The following is a 15,596-nucleotide window of genomic DNA, read 5'->3' as shown; positions in this document are numbered from 1 at the left end:
CCAAGTTGTCAAGCACTTTCCAAGTGATGCTAAAATCGCTTGGAAAGCGCTTGTCAACCCGCATGTGGAAATGCATGTGAAGAACGCTTCACATCCGCTTGTCCCTGGCAGGAAAAACGCATGTACAATTTGCATGCGTTTTTTTCTGCCAGGGAGATGCAGAAACACTCAGGAAAAAATCCGGAGCATTTCTGCATCGTGGGCACATAGCCTAATTGATGCAAAAAGAGCCCTGACCAAGTATTGAGTGCATTTACTGAACATACATTTCAGTAGGTCAACATTTCAGATTTTAAAAACATTTTTCAAGCTGTTGTTATAAAGTATTCTAATTTACTGAGATAATGACTTTTGTGTTTTCATTGGCTGTAAGCCATAATCATCAACATTAACAGAAATAAACACTTGAAATAGATCACTCTGTTTGTAATGACGCTATATAATATATGAGTTTCACTTTTTGCATTGAAGAACTGAAATAAATTAACTTTTTGATGATATTCTAATTTAGTGAGATGCACCTGTATTTCAAAAGCCACTAGAGACAACGTTGCACAGAAGACTAGTTGGCCCCTGGTGGGTCCCCAGCGGTAATGAAAGACAGGTCTCTCTCTCCCTGTGCGCAAGACTTGCCAGTCACTGGCAGCAAGCGGGAAGAAGTGGCAGTGGCTTCTCCCCGCCCGCTGCCCTGGATTGACAGGTTTCTCTCTGCATACATGTAAAAGAAGAGAACTGTCAGTCATTGAGAGTGGGCAGGGAGAAACCACCGGTGGCCGGCCTTTCTGACCCAGCGACTTTTAAAACTTGTTTTAATCTGAAATGCTGCAGCTTTTTAGAGTCAAACATACCTGGCTGAAATCATACAGCCAGTGTCTGATCCATACTGTCTGTGGATCAGGCAACATGTATCCACTGTCAGGTTTCCTTTAATGAAGGTTGCTTAGTGGAGGTTTGTTCCAGAAACCTCAGTCTTAAAGAAACGGTCGTAAAATGATGATAATCCAGCTCAACAAACCGTGAATACGATTTTATTCACGCAACGTGCATAATAGAGGACAAGATGAGCAGTACAACGAGTTTCAGTGACAGCCCACGCTTATCACCGGAAACGCGTTGATGTCGCATTTCTTTTAGCTGTACTGCTGATCTTGTCCTCTATTATGCATGTTGTGTGAATGAAAGCCCATTCACCGTTCATTTAGCTGTATTATCTTCATTTTACGATTGTTCTACACCTTAATGTGGTGTTTCCGGGCTCCGAACACCTCCAAGATTCCAATTATGGTGAGCTGGATCTAATCTTGCATTTAAATAAACGGCCCCAATGAGTTATTTCACGAAAGTCATTGGAAATGTGTACTGGTGTGTGACAGCTGCCTTTGACATTAATGGACCCTTTAGGGGTTGACTTTAGTGATGAGCGAACGTGCTCGCCACTATTCGGTACTCGCCCGAGCATCATGGTGCTCGACAAGCTCGGCGAGTATTTCCGGGTTGCTCGGGCGGGAACTCGGGTCCCCTCCCTGCATGTTTGGCGCTCTTTAGAGCGCCAATGAACATGCAGGGATTGCCTGCCATGCACTGTAATGCCGCAGCCATGTTGGTTGTGGGCATTACAGTGATTGGCTGGCCACACAGCGTCATCAGGTCTATATCAGACCTGGCGCCGCCATGCTCGTCACAGACACTCCGGATCAGACAGTGTAGGGAGAGCTGCTGCTGTGTCAGGGAGAGATTTGATCGTGTATTAGGTAGTGTATGGAGAAAAAACGTACATTACACATATCCATCTTAACAAACAGTCCTTCTATGGACTAATCCATCTGCAGAGATATCAGGCAGGCAGGGTGTATAGGCAGGCAGTGTATATAGCAGACTGCAGTGCATATAGCACAAGAGGCTCCATTCCAGTTCTGTCGGCTGCTGCTGTTAGATATTTCTGGAAATAGGCCCAGGTCTCAGGGGCCAGGAATAATTTTTATTGCATCTTAATCCTAATTATTTGCTTAAAAAGCAATCCAGAGAACACGGTTTTTCTGCACCATTTCCTTGTTGGCAATGCAGAATACAGCCAGGTCCTTTCCATATTACAGCGCTAAAAATCCATCTATTTAAAACTGTGTTTTCTCCGTCACACGGATCACATATACGTTGTCAGAAAATACTGCCATTTCTGGCCTCCATTAACTTTTTTTTTCAGTGTGTCAGCAAAGTTTTTGACATCAGTTTGCTGTTCAAAATGGTTACCTACAGGCCAGGTATTTAAAACTGTGTTTTCTCCGTCACACGGATTACATATACGTTGTCAGAAAATACTGCCATTTCTGGCCTCCATTAAAAAAAAATTTCAGTGTGTCAGTGAAGCAATTCACAGCAGTTTGCTGTTCAAACTACTTACCTACAGGCCAGGTATTTAAAACTCTGATTTCTCTGTCACACGGATCACATATAAATTTGCTCCAAACTCACTCATTTGTAGTGAGCGTGGAAGATACTGTACTCCATTTAAAACGGGCAAGGCATGTGGCAAGGGAAGGGGAACTGGACGTGATGTTAATGGTGCATGCAGAGGCCGAGAACAAGGCCATGGGCAAGCCGAAATTGTGCCACAACAAACACCCACATCTTCTCGCCTGACTTTCCTGTCCCAATTTCTTGGGGACCGCAGCACACCATTATTGAACCCAGAGCAGTGTCAAAAGGTTGCTGGCTAGATAGCGGATAATGCTTCCAGTCACTTAGCCACCACCACCACCCTGTCTTCCACATGGTCAAGTCTTAGTAGCAGTGAGTCTGGACCGCATATTCCTCAACCCGATCCTCCTTCCTCCCACCATGCCAAGTGCCCAGAGACAACTGATCCCACGCTTGGACACTCTGAAGAGCTGTTCACTTTTCCATTTATAGATTCGGGCCTCTCGCCCAGGCCACTTGGAGCGGGGCAAGAGGAGATCGCGAGTAGCGATGCCCAAATATTTGAGCAGCCACGGTCACACGAAGGCGACGGTGGGAAAATGTCACAAGAGGTGGACGATGATGAGACACAATTGTCAGAAAGTCAGGAGGAGGACCAGGGTGCAGAAGTGGAAGACGAGGTGGTGGATGATATAGTAACTGACCCAACCTGGCAGGAGGACATGCAGAGCGAGGACAGCAGCACATAGGGGGAGGGAGGCAGAGCACCCCAACAGGCAGGAAGACTGCTTGCGCTTGAAATGTTGCCTTTCAGGCTTGTGGAGACGGAAGCATTCCGCAACCTCATGGCGACGGCCATCCCTCGGTACTCGGTCCCCAACCGCCACTATTTCTCCTGGTGTGCCGTCCCCGCATTACACAAGCACGTGTCCCAAAACATTAGCCGTGTGCTCAACAACGCAGTTACTGGTAAAGTCCACCTAACCACGGACAAGTGGACAAGTGCTTGTGGGCAGGGATGGTACATCTCGCTGATGGCACACTGGGTTAACATAGTGGAAGCCGGGACCCAGTCGGACCTTGGGACGGAACACGTCCCCCCGACACCAAGGATTGCAGGCCCTAGGTCAATCAGGGTTGCCCACACGGTCTACAGCTCCTGCACTTCATCCTCCTCAGCCTCCTCCTCCTCTTCAGCCTCTATCTCCAAAATTACCACATCAGTCACAAGCTGGAAGCACTGCAGCACTGCCTCGGCCAAGCGGCAACAGGCTGTGCTGAAGCTAATATGCTTAGGTGAAAAACTGCACAATGCTGAAGAGTTGTGGACAGCTCTGAAAGAGCAGACAGATCTGTGGCTCACACCGCTGAACCTACAGCCAGGCATGGTCGTGTGTGACAATGGCCGGAACCAGGTGGCGGGTCTGAGGCGAGGCGAGCTCACACATACCATGCCTGGTTCATGTGCTTAACCTCGTGGTTCAGCAGTTTCTCAAATCCTACCTGCAGCTGCAGGATCTGTTTGTTAAAGTACGCCGCCTGTGTGCCCATTTTAGAAAGTCAGCTACAGCTTCCGCCGCCCTTGCAGTGTTTCAGCAGCGTTTGCAGCTTCCGGCTCACAGACTGGTGTGTGATGTCCCCACGCGTTGGAGCTCTACACTGCAAATGTTGGGAAGGACATGTGAGCAGAAGAGGGCAGTTGTTGAGTACCAGCATCAGCAAGGCCGTCGGTATTTAGTTCAGACCCCACACATAAGACCTCAGGAGTGGACATGGATGTCAGACATATGTACCATCCTCCAAAACTTTGAGGACTCCACCAAGATGGTGAGCGGCGATGATGCCATAATTAGCATCACCATCCCGCTTCTCTGTCTTCTGAAACGCTCTCTGCTCACAATCAAAGAGGATGCATTGCAGGCGGAGCACGATGAGATGGAGCAAGGAACCATACAGGGTGATTACACACAGCCAAGCCTCATCTCATCCCAACATGGATTGGGTGACAATGAGGAAGAGGAGGAGGAGGAAGGACAGGAGCTAGTTTCATGCACTATAGACGGTACTACCTGCACAGCTGTCATACCGTCTGTTCAGCGTGGATGGCCAGAGGACAGAGAGGAGGAGGAGAAGAGCATGGTCAGTCATCCTCTTGGTTTGGACACGGAAGTCTTGCCTGCTAGTAGTCTGGGACGCATGGCTGAGTTTACGATACGCTGCCTTTCCCATGACCCTCGCGTTCTCAAAATTTTGGGTGACAGTCATTACTTGTTGGTGACACTTCTAGACCCATGCTACAAGGAGAACTTTATATCTCTTATTCCTGAGGCGGACAGGTCTACAAAAATGGGGCAGTACCAGAAGGCCCTTGTTGCGGAACTATTAAAAAAATTCCCATCTGAAAACGCAGGCGGCAGAGGGCACACTTCGTTGGACAACCAAGGAGTACACGCGAGAGAGACACAACTTCAATCCAGCAGAGGCAGGGGAACACTGTCAAAGTTCTGGAAGAGTTTTCTCAGACCCTCCCATTGGACAGGCCCTGAGGCACGGGGTACTCTCACAAGGAGTGCAGAGTTTGGGAAAATGCTGAGGGAGTACCTTGCCGACCGTACCAACGTCCTCCGTGATTCCGCTGTGCCTTATAATTATTGGGTATCCAAGCTGGATACGTGGAATGAACTGGCTCTCTATGCCTTGAAGGTCCTGGCCTGCCCTGCCGCCAGCGTTTTATCAGAGCGGGTTTTTAGTGCCGCTGGTGGAATTATAACTGATAAGTGAATCCGCCTGTCAACTGAAAATGCTGACAGGCTGACTCTTATAAAAATGAACAAGGGCTGGATTGGGCCAGACTTCTCAACACCACCGAATGATAGCAGCGTAACATAAACTCCAATCCAATGTCTTTTCTTGGGAGGTGTATTCCCATGCACATTTTCACACCCACACATGGGTATATGTTTCCTGATTTTGGCTATTTGCTCTTGTCCTCCTCCTTCTCCTCATCCTCCACCACCATATCACCAGGGTGACTGTGGTCCGTGATGCAACACCCACCTAATTTTTTTAAAAGGTATTTATGATGCCTGTAAAAAATTTTTTTTATACAGTATGTTCATGTATAACCCCCAGGGGTAAATGTTTGTCAGCCCATGCAATTAGTGCATGGGCATTACAAGTATAGGAGACCCGCTCCTTTCTAATGGGAACATTTTTTTATGAGGCCCTCCTCCACGTCTCTTCCAAGGGGCATTGAAGTGCCTCCAAATTTTTGGCAGCCCTTGCATTCACTGCATAGACCAACACTATGGGAGACTCTATCCTTTCTAATGGGAATTTGTCATTATTGTGGCCCTGCTCTGTGTGTCTTTAAATTCTTAGTGGGGTATTTCCTAAAATTCGTCAGCCGTTGGACTCTCTGCATACCCTATAACTGTACAGCAGACTCTCTCCTTTCTAATGGGAACATGTCGTACCTTGTTACTGTGGCCCTGCTCTATGTGTCTTTAAATTCTTAGTAGGGTTTTTCCTAAAATTGGTCAGCCGTTGGACTCACTGCATACCCTATAACTGCATAGCAGACCCTCTCCTTTCTAATGGGAACATGTCGTACCTTGTTACTGTGGCCCTGCTCCATGTGTCTTTAAATTCTTAGTGGGGTTTTTACTAAAATTGGTCAGCCGTTGGACTCACTACATACCCTATAACTGTATAGCAGACCCTCTCCTTTCTAATAGGAACATGTCGTACCTTGTTACTGTGGCCCTGCTCCGTGTGTCTTAAAATTCTTAGTGGGGTTTTTCCTAAAATTGGTCAGCCGTTGGACTCACGGCATACCCTATAACTGTATAGCAGACTCTCTCCTTTCTAATGGGAACATGTCGTACCTTGTTACTGTGGCCCTGCTCTACGTGTCTTTAAATTCTTAGTGGGGTTTTTCCTAAAATTGTCAGCCGTTGGACTCACTGCATACCCTATAACTGTATAGCAGACTTTCTCCTTTCTAATGGGAACATGTCGTACTTGTTACTGTGGCCCTGCTCCATGTGTCTTTAAATTCTTAGTGGGGTTTTTCCTAAAATTGGTCAGCCGTTGGACTCACTACATACCCTATAACTGTATAGCAGACCCTCTCCTTTCTAATAGGAACATGTCGTACCTTGTTACTGTGGCCCTGCTCCGTGTGTCTTAAAATTCTTAGTGGGGTTTTTCCTAAAATTGTCAGCCGTTGGAGTCACTGCATACCCTATAACTGTATAGCAGACTCTCTCCTTTCTAATGGGAACATGTCGTACCTTGTTACTGTGGCCCTGCTCTACGTGTCTTTAAATTCTTAGTGGGGTTTTTCCTAAAATTGTCAGCCGTTGGACTCACTGCATACCTTATAACTGTATAGCAGACTTTCTCCTTTCTAATGGGAACATGTCGTACTTGTTACTGTGGCCCTGCTCCATGTGTCTTTAAATTCTTAGTGGGGTTTTTCCTAAAATTGTCAGCCGTTGGACTCACTGCATACCCTATAACTGTATAGCAGACCCTCTCCTTTCTAATGGGAACATGTCGTACTTGTTACTGTGGCCATGCTCCATGTGTCTTTAAATTCTTAGTGGGGTTTTTCCTAAAATTGTCAGCCGTTGGACTCACTGCATACCCTATAACTGTATAGCAGACCCTCTCCTTTCTAATGGGAACATGTCGTACTTGTTACTGTGGCCCTGCTCTGTGTGTCTTTAAATTCTTAGTGGGGTTTTTACTAAAATTGGTCAGCCGCTGGACTCACTGCATACCCTATAACTGTATAGCAGACCCTCTCCTTTCTAATAGGAACATGTCGTACCTTGTTACTGTGGCCCTGCTCTATGTGTCTTTAATTTCTTAGTGGGGTTTTTCCTAAAATTGGTCAGCCGTTGGACTCACTGCATACCCAATAACTGTATAGCAGACCCTCTCCTTTCTAATTGGAACATGTTGTACCTTGTTACTGTGGCCCTGCTCCGTGTGTCTTTAAATTCTTAGTGGGGTTTTTCCTAAAATTTTCAGCCGTTGGACTTACTGCATATCCTATAACTGTATAGCAGATCCTCTCCTTTCTAATGGGAACATGTCGTACCTTGTTACTGTGGCCCTGCTCCATGTGTCTCTAACCCCTTAAGCCCCGCGGGTGGTTTGCACGTTAATGACCGGGCCAATTTTTACAATTCTGACCACTGTCACTTTATGAGGTAATTACTCTGGAACGCTTCAACGGATCCCCCTGATTCTGAGATTGTTTTTTCGTGACATATTGTACTTCATGATTGTGGAAAAATTTATTCGATATCACTTGCGTTTATTTGTGAAAAAAACGGAAATTTGGCGAAAATTTTGAAAATTTTGCAATTTTCAAAATTTGAATTTTTAAGCCCTGAAATCAGAGCGATATGTCACACAAAAGAGTTAATAAATAACATTTCCCACATGTCTACTTTACATCAGCACAATTTTGGAACCAACATTTTTTTTTGTTAGGGAGCTATAAGGGTTAAAAGTTGACCAGCGATTTCTCATTTTTCCAACAAAATTTACAAAACCATTTTTTTAGGGACCACATCACATTTGAAGTCACTTGGAGAGGTCTTTTTGACAGAAAATACCCAAAAGTGACACCATTCTAAAAACTGCACCCCTCAAGGTGCTCAAAACCACATTCAAGAACTTTATTAACCCTTCAGGTGCTTCACAGGAATTTTTTAAATGTGGAAGAAAAAAATGAACATTTAACTTTTTTCACAAAAATGTTACTTTAGACCCAATTTTTTTTATTTTCACAGGGGTAACAAGAAAAAATGGACCCCAAAATTTGTTGTGCAATTTCCCCTGGGCACGCAGATACCCAATATTTGGGGAAAAAACACTGTTTGGGCGCACGGCAGGGCTCGGAAGGGAAGGAGCGCCATTTGACTTTTTGATTGTAAAATTTGCTTGAATAATTAGCGGACGCCATGTTGTGTTTGGAGAGCCCCTGTGTGCCCAAACTTTGGAGCTCCCCCACAAGTGACCCCATTTTGGAAACTAGACCCCCCAAGGCACCTTTATAGATGCATAGTGAGCACTTGGAACCCCCAGGTGCTTCACAAATTGATTCGTAAAAATGAAAAAGTGAAAAAAAAAACACTTTTTCATTTTTACGAATCAATTTGTGAAGCACCTAGGGGTTCCAAGTGCTCACTATGCATCTAGATAGGTGCCTTGGGGGGTCTAGTTTCCAAAATGGGGTCACTTGTGGGGGAGCTCCAATGTTTGGGCACACAGGGACTCTCTAAATGCAACATGGTATCCGCTAACAAATTGAATGGAAAATCGGCTCAAATTGTTAGCGGACACCACATTGCGTTTGGAGAGCCCCTCTGTGCCCAAACTTTGGAGCTCCCCCACAAGTGACCCCATTTTGGAAACTAGACCCCCCAAGGCACCTTTCTAGATGCATAGTGAGCACTTGGAACCCCAAGGTGCTTCACAAATTGATTCGTAAAAATGAAAAAGTGAAAAAAAAAACATTTTTTCATTTTTATGAATCAATTTGTGAAACACCTGGGGTTCCAAGTGCTCACTATGCATCTAGATAGGTGCCTTGGGGGGTCTAGTTTCCAAAATGGGGTCACTTGTGGGGGAGCTCCAATGTTTGGGCACACAGGGACTCTCCAAATGCAACATGATATCCGCTAACAAATTGAGCCGACAATTTGTTAGCGGATATCATGTTGCATTTGGAGAGTCCCTGTGTGCCCAAACATTGGAGCTCCCCCACAAGTGACCCCATTTTGGAAACTAGACCCCCCAAGGCACCTATCTAGATTCATAGTGAGCACTTGGAACCCCAGGTGCTTCACAAATTGATTCATAAAAATGAAAAAGTGTTTTTTTTTTTCACTTTTTCATTTTTACGAATCAATTTGTGAAGCACCTGGGGGTTCCAAGTGCTCACTATGCATCTAGATAGGTGCCTTGGGGGGTCTAGTTTCCAAAATGGGGTCACTTGTGGGGGAGCTCCAATGTTTGGGCACACAGGGGCTCTCCAAACGCAACATGGCGTCCGCTAACAATTTGAGCCGATTTTCCATTCAATTTGTTAGCGGACACCATGTCGCGTTTGGAGAGCCCGTGATGTGCCTAAACAGTGGAGCTCCCCCACAAGTGTCCCCATTTTGGAAACTATACCCCTCAAGGATTTTATTAAAGTGTATAGTGAACATTTTGAACCCAGAGGTACGGCACAGAATTTGTTTACATTAGGTCATCATATTGAATAAGTTGTCATTATTCTTGAGCGCAAGTGCTCGCTACTTGAGTTTGCATCGGGTACTCAGGTATGCACCATGTACAGCGTGTGCTCGAGTGACATGCTCGAGTCCCTGCTCCGCATGTTTCACGGTTATTAGACACCCAAAAAAAAACATGCGGGGATCGCTCGTGCATGGCAGGCAATCCCCGTAAAGTTTTTTGGCCGCGAAGCATATGGGGCAGAGACTCGAGCATGTCACTCAAATACCCACGATACTCAATGCATACCAGAGCACCCGATGCAAACTCAAGTAGCGAGCACTTGCGCTCAACACTAGTCGCCATATCGTCATCTTTTTTTCTTACTTTTGAAAAAAATCCCAACCCCAGCCCTAACCCTAGCACAACCCTAGCCCTAGCACAACCCTAGCCCCAGCACAACCCTAGCCCTAGCACAACCCTAGCCCCAGCACAACCCTAGCCCCAGCACAACCCTAGCCCCAAACCCAGCCCTATACCTAGCCCAATCCTAACCCAAGAGTTTATTTTTGACGCCGGTCCTTGTGCGGTATAAGTGATTAGACGACTTTATTCTTCGGGTCGGTGTGATTACAGCAATGCCAGAATCATATGGGGTTTTTATGACTGACAGCTGTCACACACTAAAAGACGCATTTTTTGTAAAATCTAGTTTTTGCATCGCCATATTTTGAGAGCTATAATTTTTCCAGATTTTGGCAGACAGTCATGTGACGGCTCATTTTTTGCGGGATGACTTGACGTTGTTATTGGTGCCATTTTCAGGCATGTGACATTTTTTGATCGCTTTCTATTCCGATTTTTGGGAGGCAAAATAAACAAAAACCAACAATTCAGGAATTGTTTTTTTTTTATTTTTTATTCTGTTCCGCGTGTGGTAAAATTGATGAGGTAGCTTTATTTTTCGGGTCAGTACGTTTACAGCGGTACCACATTTGTATCATTTTTCTATGTTTTGGAGCTTATACACAATAAAAGCTATTTTATAGAAAAAAATATTTTTTAGCATCGCTTTATTCTGAGAGCTATAACTTTTTTATTTTTCGGCTGATGGAGCTGTGTGGCAGCTTGTTTTTTGCGGGACGAGATGACGATTTCAGCGGTATCATTTTTATTTATATGTGTCTTTTTGATCGCGTGTTATTCTACTTTTTGTTTGGCGGTATGGTGATAAAGCATTGTTTTTTGCTTCGTTTTTTTTTTTTTTTTTTTTACTGTGTTCACTGAAGGGGTTAAATAGTGGGACAGTTTTATAGGTCCGGTTGTTCCGGACGCGGCGATACCAAATATGTGTACTTTTATTGTTTTTTTTTTTTTTTTTTTATAATAATATTTATTGATGGGTACATTATATTTTTATTTTTGGTGTATTATTTTTTTTAATTTTTTTATAATATTTTTGCACATTTTTTTTTTTTCCACTTTCACACAGTTTATACACTTTATTACTTTGTCCCACTCTGGGACTTTCACTTTTTTTTTTCTGATCGCCTGCATGGCACAGGAATGAAGCACCATCCCTATGCCATGAAGGCTGTCAGAAGTGCACAGTGTGAAGATTGCTTGGAGATGCACTGCGCATGCCCAAGCAATCTTCCTGCTCTCTGGTGACCTGGATGTTGTCATGACGACATCGGGTCGTCATGGCAACACCCGGGAAGCCTTTGCAGACTGCGCTGGAAGCTGGAAGAGGAGGTGAGTATCGCCGATCACCTCCCCTTGCCCCCGCAATGCCGCGATCGACTTCGATTGACTTCGATCGCAGCATCGCGGGGGTTAATGTGCTGGGAGCGGTGCAGGACCGCTCCCTGCACATAGTACCGGGTGTCAGCTGTGACAATCAGCTGACACCCGGCGGCGATCGCGCCCGCACAGCCTGTGTGCGCGCGCGATCGCCATGACGTACTAATACGGGTCTGGCTCTTAAGTCCCAGGGCACAGATGCGTATTAGTACGTCAGATGTTATTAAGGGGTTAAATTCTTAGTGGGGTTTTTCCTAAAATTGTCAGCCGTTGGACTCACTGCATACCCTATGACTGTATAGCAGACACTCTCCTTCTAATGGGAACATGTCGTACCTTGTTACTGTGGCCCTGCTCCGTGTGTCTTTAAATTCTTAGTGCGGTTTTTCCTAAAATTGGTCAGTCGTTGGACTCACTACATACCCTATAACTGTATAGCAGACCCTCTCCTTTCTAATGGGAACATGTCGTACCTTGTTACTGTGGCCCTGCTCCGTGTGTCTTTAAATTCTTAGTGCGGTTTTTCCTAAAATTGGTCAGCCGTTGGACTTACTGCATACCCTATAACTGTATAGCAGACTCTCTCCTTTCTAATGGGAACATGTCGTATTTGTTAATGTGGCCCTGCTCTATGTGTCTTTCAATTCTTAGTGGGGTTTTTCCCAAATGTTGGCAGCTCTTGCAGTCACAACATGGGCATTACCAATATAGGAGACTCGCTCCTTTATAATGGGAACATTTTTTTTACTGAGACCCTCCTCTATGTCTCTTCAAAGGGGTATTGGGTTGCGTCCAAATTTTGGCAGCCCTTGTAGTCACTGGATACGCAATAACAGTATAGGAGACCCACTTGTTAATAATGGGAACAACAAAGCATAGCTGGCTGATGGCTGTCTAACAATAGCTACGGCCGACTGATGGCCTTTTAAGAATAATAAGGGCCGTCTGATGTCCCTATAAAAATAGTCTTTATGACTTTCAGAGCCCCTCCATCATAAATAAAACAGGGTGTGTCTGATGATATGTCACACACCACATTGTCAGATAAGGTTGTAAAATGTTAAAATGACATTTCCCGGTGAATGCATTTGTCTTAAAAAAAAAGGTAAAAAAACCAAAACAATAGGATCTTTCTTTAGTATAAAAAACAGCGTCACCAATTTAACAACAATGTAATCACATTGTTCAGCTCATGCACCTCCTCCTCCATCTCCGAAATGACCATATCAGTCACAAGCTGACAGCACTGCAGCACTGCCTTGGCCAAGCGGCAACAGGCTGTGCTGAAGATAACATGCTTAATGCTTAATTGACAAACCGCCCAGCACTGCAGAGTTGTTGAAAGCTGTAACACAGCAGCCTGATCTGTGGCTCTCAACGCTGAACATACAGCCAGGCATGGTCGTGTGTGACAATGAGCGGAACCTGGTGACGGAGAAATGACAGCCGGGGTAGATACAGTTTCCCTCTATGCCAGTCCTTTCACCGAGCTAAAGAATATGGCTGTGGTGAAATACAACTCCTCCTGAGAAGCTGTTTCAGATTGAAAAACATTGTGCCCACCAGAGGATTTGATTCTGAGGGCTAACCTTTCTCCCCCGCTCAAGAGCCCCATAGCAGCTGCAAAGTTAGCGCTATCATGAACTCTCCTGAGGTAGAAGTCAAGGCACACCAGAGGATTCTCTAGTGGGACCGTCCAACCCTGCCAAGAAGCAGTCCTGGCTAAGAAAAGTGTGTGGAAAGGTTCCCGGACACTATATGGCTGCTTTTTTAATGAGGAGGAAATACACGCAAACACAGGAAGAACATACAAAGTCCTTGCAGATGTTGTCCTTGCTGGGATTTGAACCCAGGATGCCAGCGCTGCAAGTCTTCAGTGCTAACCACTGATCCAATGTGCTGCTGTTCACCCTCTAATATCTAACAGACTGGAGAAACTTGCACCTACTGCCACTCTATCTTCAGCTCCTTTGTGAGAAAATGTATTTGGGCAGCCACTCAGTCTACCAAATAAAATTCCTGAGAAGTAAATTGGGGATGGCTTCGCTACTGGTACTGGGGGCAGTGCTAATACCATGACGTCGTACCATAGTTTGCTGGAAATATTCCAGGCTGGTAGGAGGCAAGCAAATTCCAACAGAAAAGTACCAGCAGTAATGTTCAGGGACCCACGCTTCTAGAAGACGGAGACAACACCGGGAGAAATAGTGACGGCTGGGGACCAAGTATGGACACGAGGCATGAGGCATGTGGTTGTGAAAAGCTTCCGCCTCCACGAGCCTAAAAGGCCACATTTCAAGTGAAAGCAGCTTTACAGGACTTCCTGTGAGAAATGACACGCAGGGTAGAGAGGGTTTCCCTCTATGCCAGTCCTTTCACCGAGCTAAATACAACTGTCAGCAAAAAAGTTATGGACTGGCTCCGTACCGTCCCTGGCCACATTCACCTGTCCACATGTTTGTGGTTAGGCGGTCCTTCTCAGTAAGTGCACTGGGGAGGGCACGGGTAATGTTGTGGGACCCGTGCTTGTCGAAGGCGGAGGCGATACCGGGAAATATAGTGGCGGCTGGGGACCGAGTATGGACACCGGTATGAGGTTATGAAAAGCTTCCACCTCCACGAGCCTAAAAGGCCACATTTCGAGTGTAAGCAGCTGTTAAAAATTTGGCAGTATAGTATTGCAGCCTGTGGGTGGCTGCCTGCATACTTGCGCTTGCATTCAAAGGAATGGGGTAGGGACAACTGAACGCAGCAGTGGGACAAGGACGTGGACAGTGATTGCTGCAAGTCTGCAATGACAGGTTCATGGCGGGAGGCATCTTCGCATGCGCCAAGGATCACTTATGATGGGCATGTGGCGCCCCTGAGGGTTCGGTCGCCATAGAGGTACTGCACCTCATCCAGAGGTGTGGTGCCTGCTTCTCTCAGGTAGGGAGGGAGTGCTGTCCGGAACCCCAACACCCACATTCAACACTACACTGCTCCAGGCCGGCTGGAAGGGCAAGATGCATGTGCACAGTGCTGAGCCCTGTCCCTGGCTGGAGTGGGGGGAAACCAAAGGTAGGGGGAACCAGTAGTGGGTGTGGGTGGAGGAAGCAGTTTGGGGAGCACAATAGAAGGAGGTATAAAAAGGGAAGCCATCTTAGGGTGGCAGGAGAAGAGTTGAGTAGATAAGAGAGTGAAGACAGTCTGGGAGCAGAGTCTCTTTAGGAGCTCTGCTCTACAAGTAGGGCTCAGTGCTAGAGGCCCAGGAGGAGCAGAGGAGTAGGCTCGGTTGTATTGAAGGGATCCCAGGGGGTACGGCGAGTGCAGGACGGCACCCGTACACCCCGAATCTGTCAGAAGACAGAGGCATCGTGGGCCGCAAGAAGGGGACCGGCCCCTGGACCAGCCGTGTTACTCCAGGTCTCGGCTGAAAAAACCGGAGGCTTCTGGCTTTTATAGTCTAGTTGCCAAAGCCTCATTCTAATCTCTGTGAGGGTCAAGCAGGTCCGGGAACTCCAGTTAGACAGGATGGACTTCAGAGCACCCGAGCGGGACTGAGAGTGGGGAAGAGCAGGGCAGGAGGGAGAAGACCCAGCATGAAGACGGTCTAGAGAGTGTAACATACCTGGCGGCGCCCTTGCATGGTGGTCCATCTCCCACTGTGCAAGAGCGCGCACTTGATCTCCAGTCCAGAATGTCTCTCTGGCTTCCCTCCATGCTGTCTGTTTGTGTCTGTTTCTGCTGCTTAAGGGCGGCGCCCGATCACTTCCTGCTTTTTGTACCTGCTGTGGGTCACACCCCTTGTGCGTCCTCAGCCTATTGCTGTCTGTCACCTGGTATATAACCCAGCTGCTCCAATTAATCCCTGCCTGAGCATTGTGTTTCATTCAGTGTGTGCTTGCACTCTGAAGGTGCCAGGTCCCGTTCTGTGTTCTCTTGTCTGCCTATCCTGGAGGCTGTATTTCCAGGCCTGTCTGAACACGCTCCTAGCCTGTTCCTCCCGCCTTCTAGGGGTCGATTACTTAGACCCGCTCCTGTATCTTGTCTGTCCTGTCTGAACACGCTCCTAGCCTGTTCCTCCCGCCTTCTAGGGGCCGATTACCTAGACCCGCTCCTGTATCTTGTCTGTCCTGTCTGAACACGCTCCTTGCCTG

The sequence above is a fragment of the Phyllobates terribilis genome, unplaced genomic scaffold (genome assembly GCF_046119375.1).
Source record: "Phyllobates terribilis strain yellow unplaced genomic scaffold, ASM4611937v1 Scaffold_12__6_contigs__length_324123572, whole genome shotgun sequence".
NCBI lineage: Eukaryota > Metazoa > Chordata > Amphibia > Anura > Dendrobatidae > Phyllobates > Phyllobates terribilis.
This window is presented reverse-complemented; position numbering follows the sequence as displayed.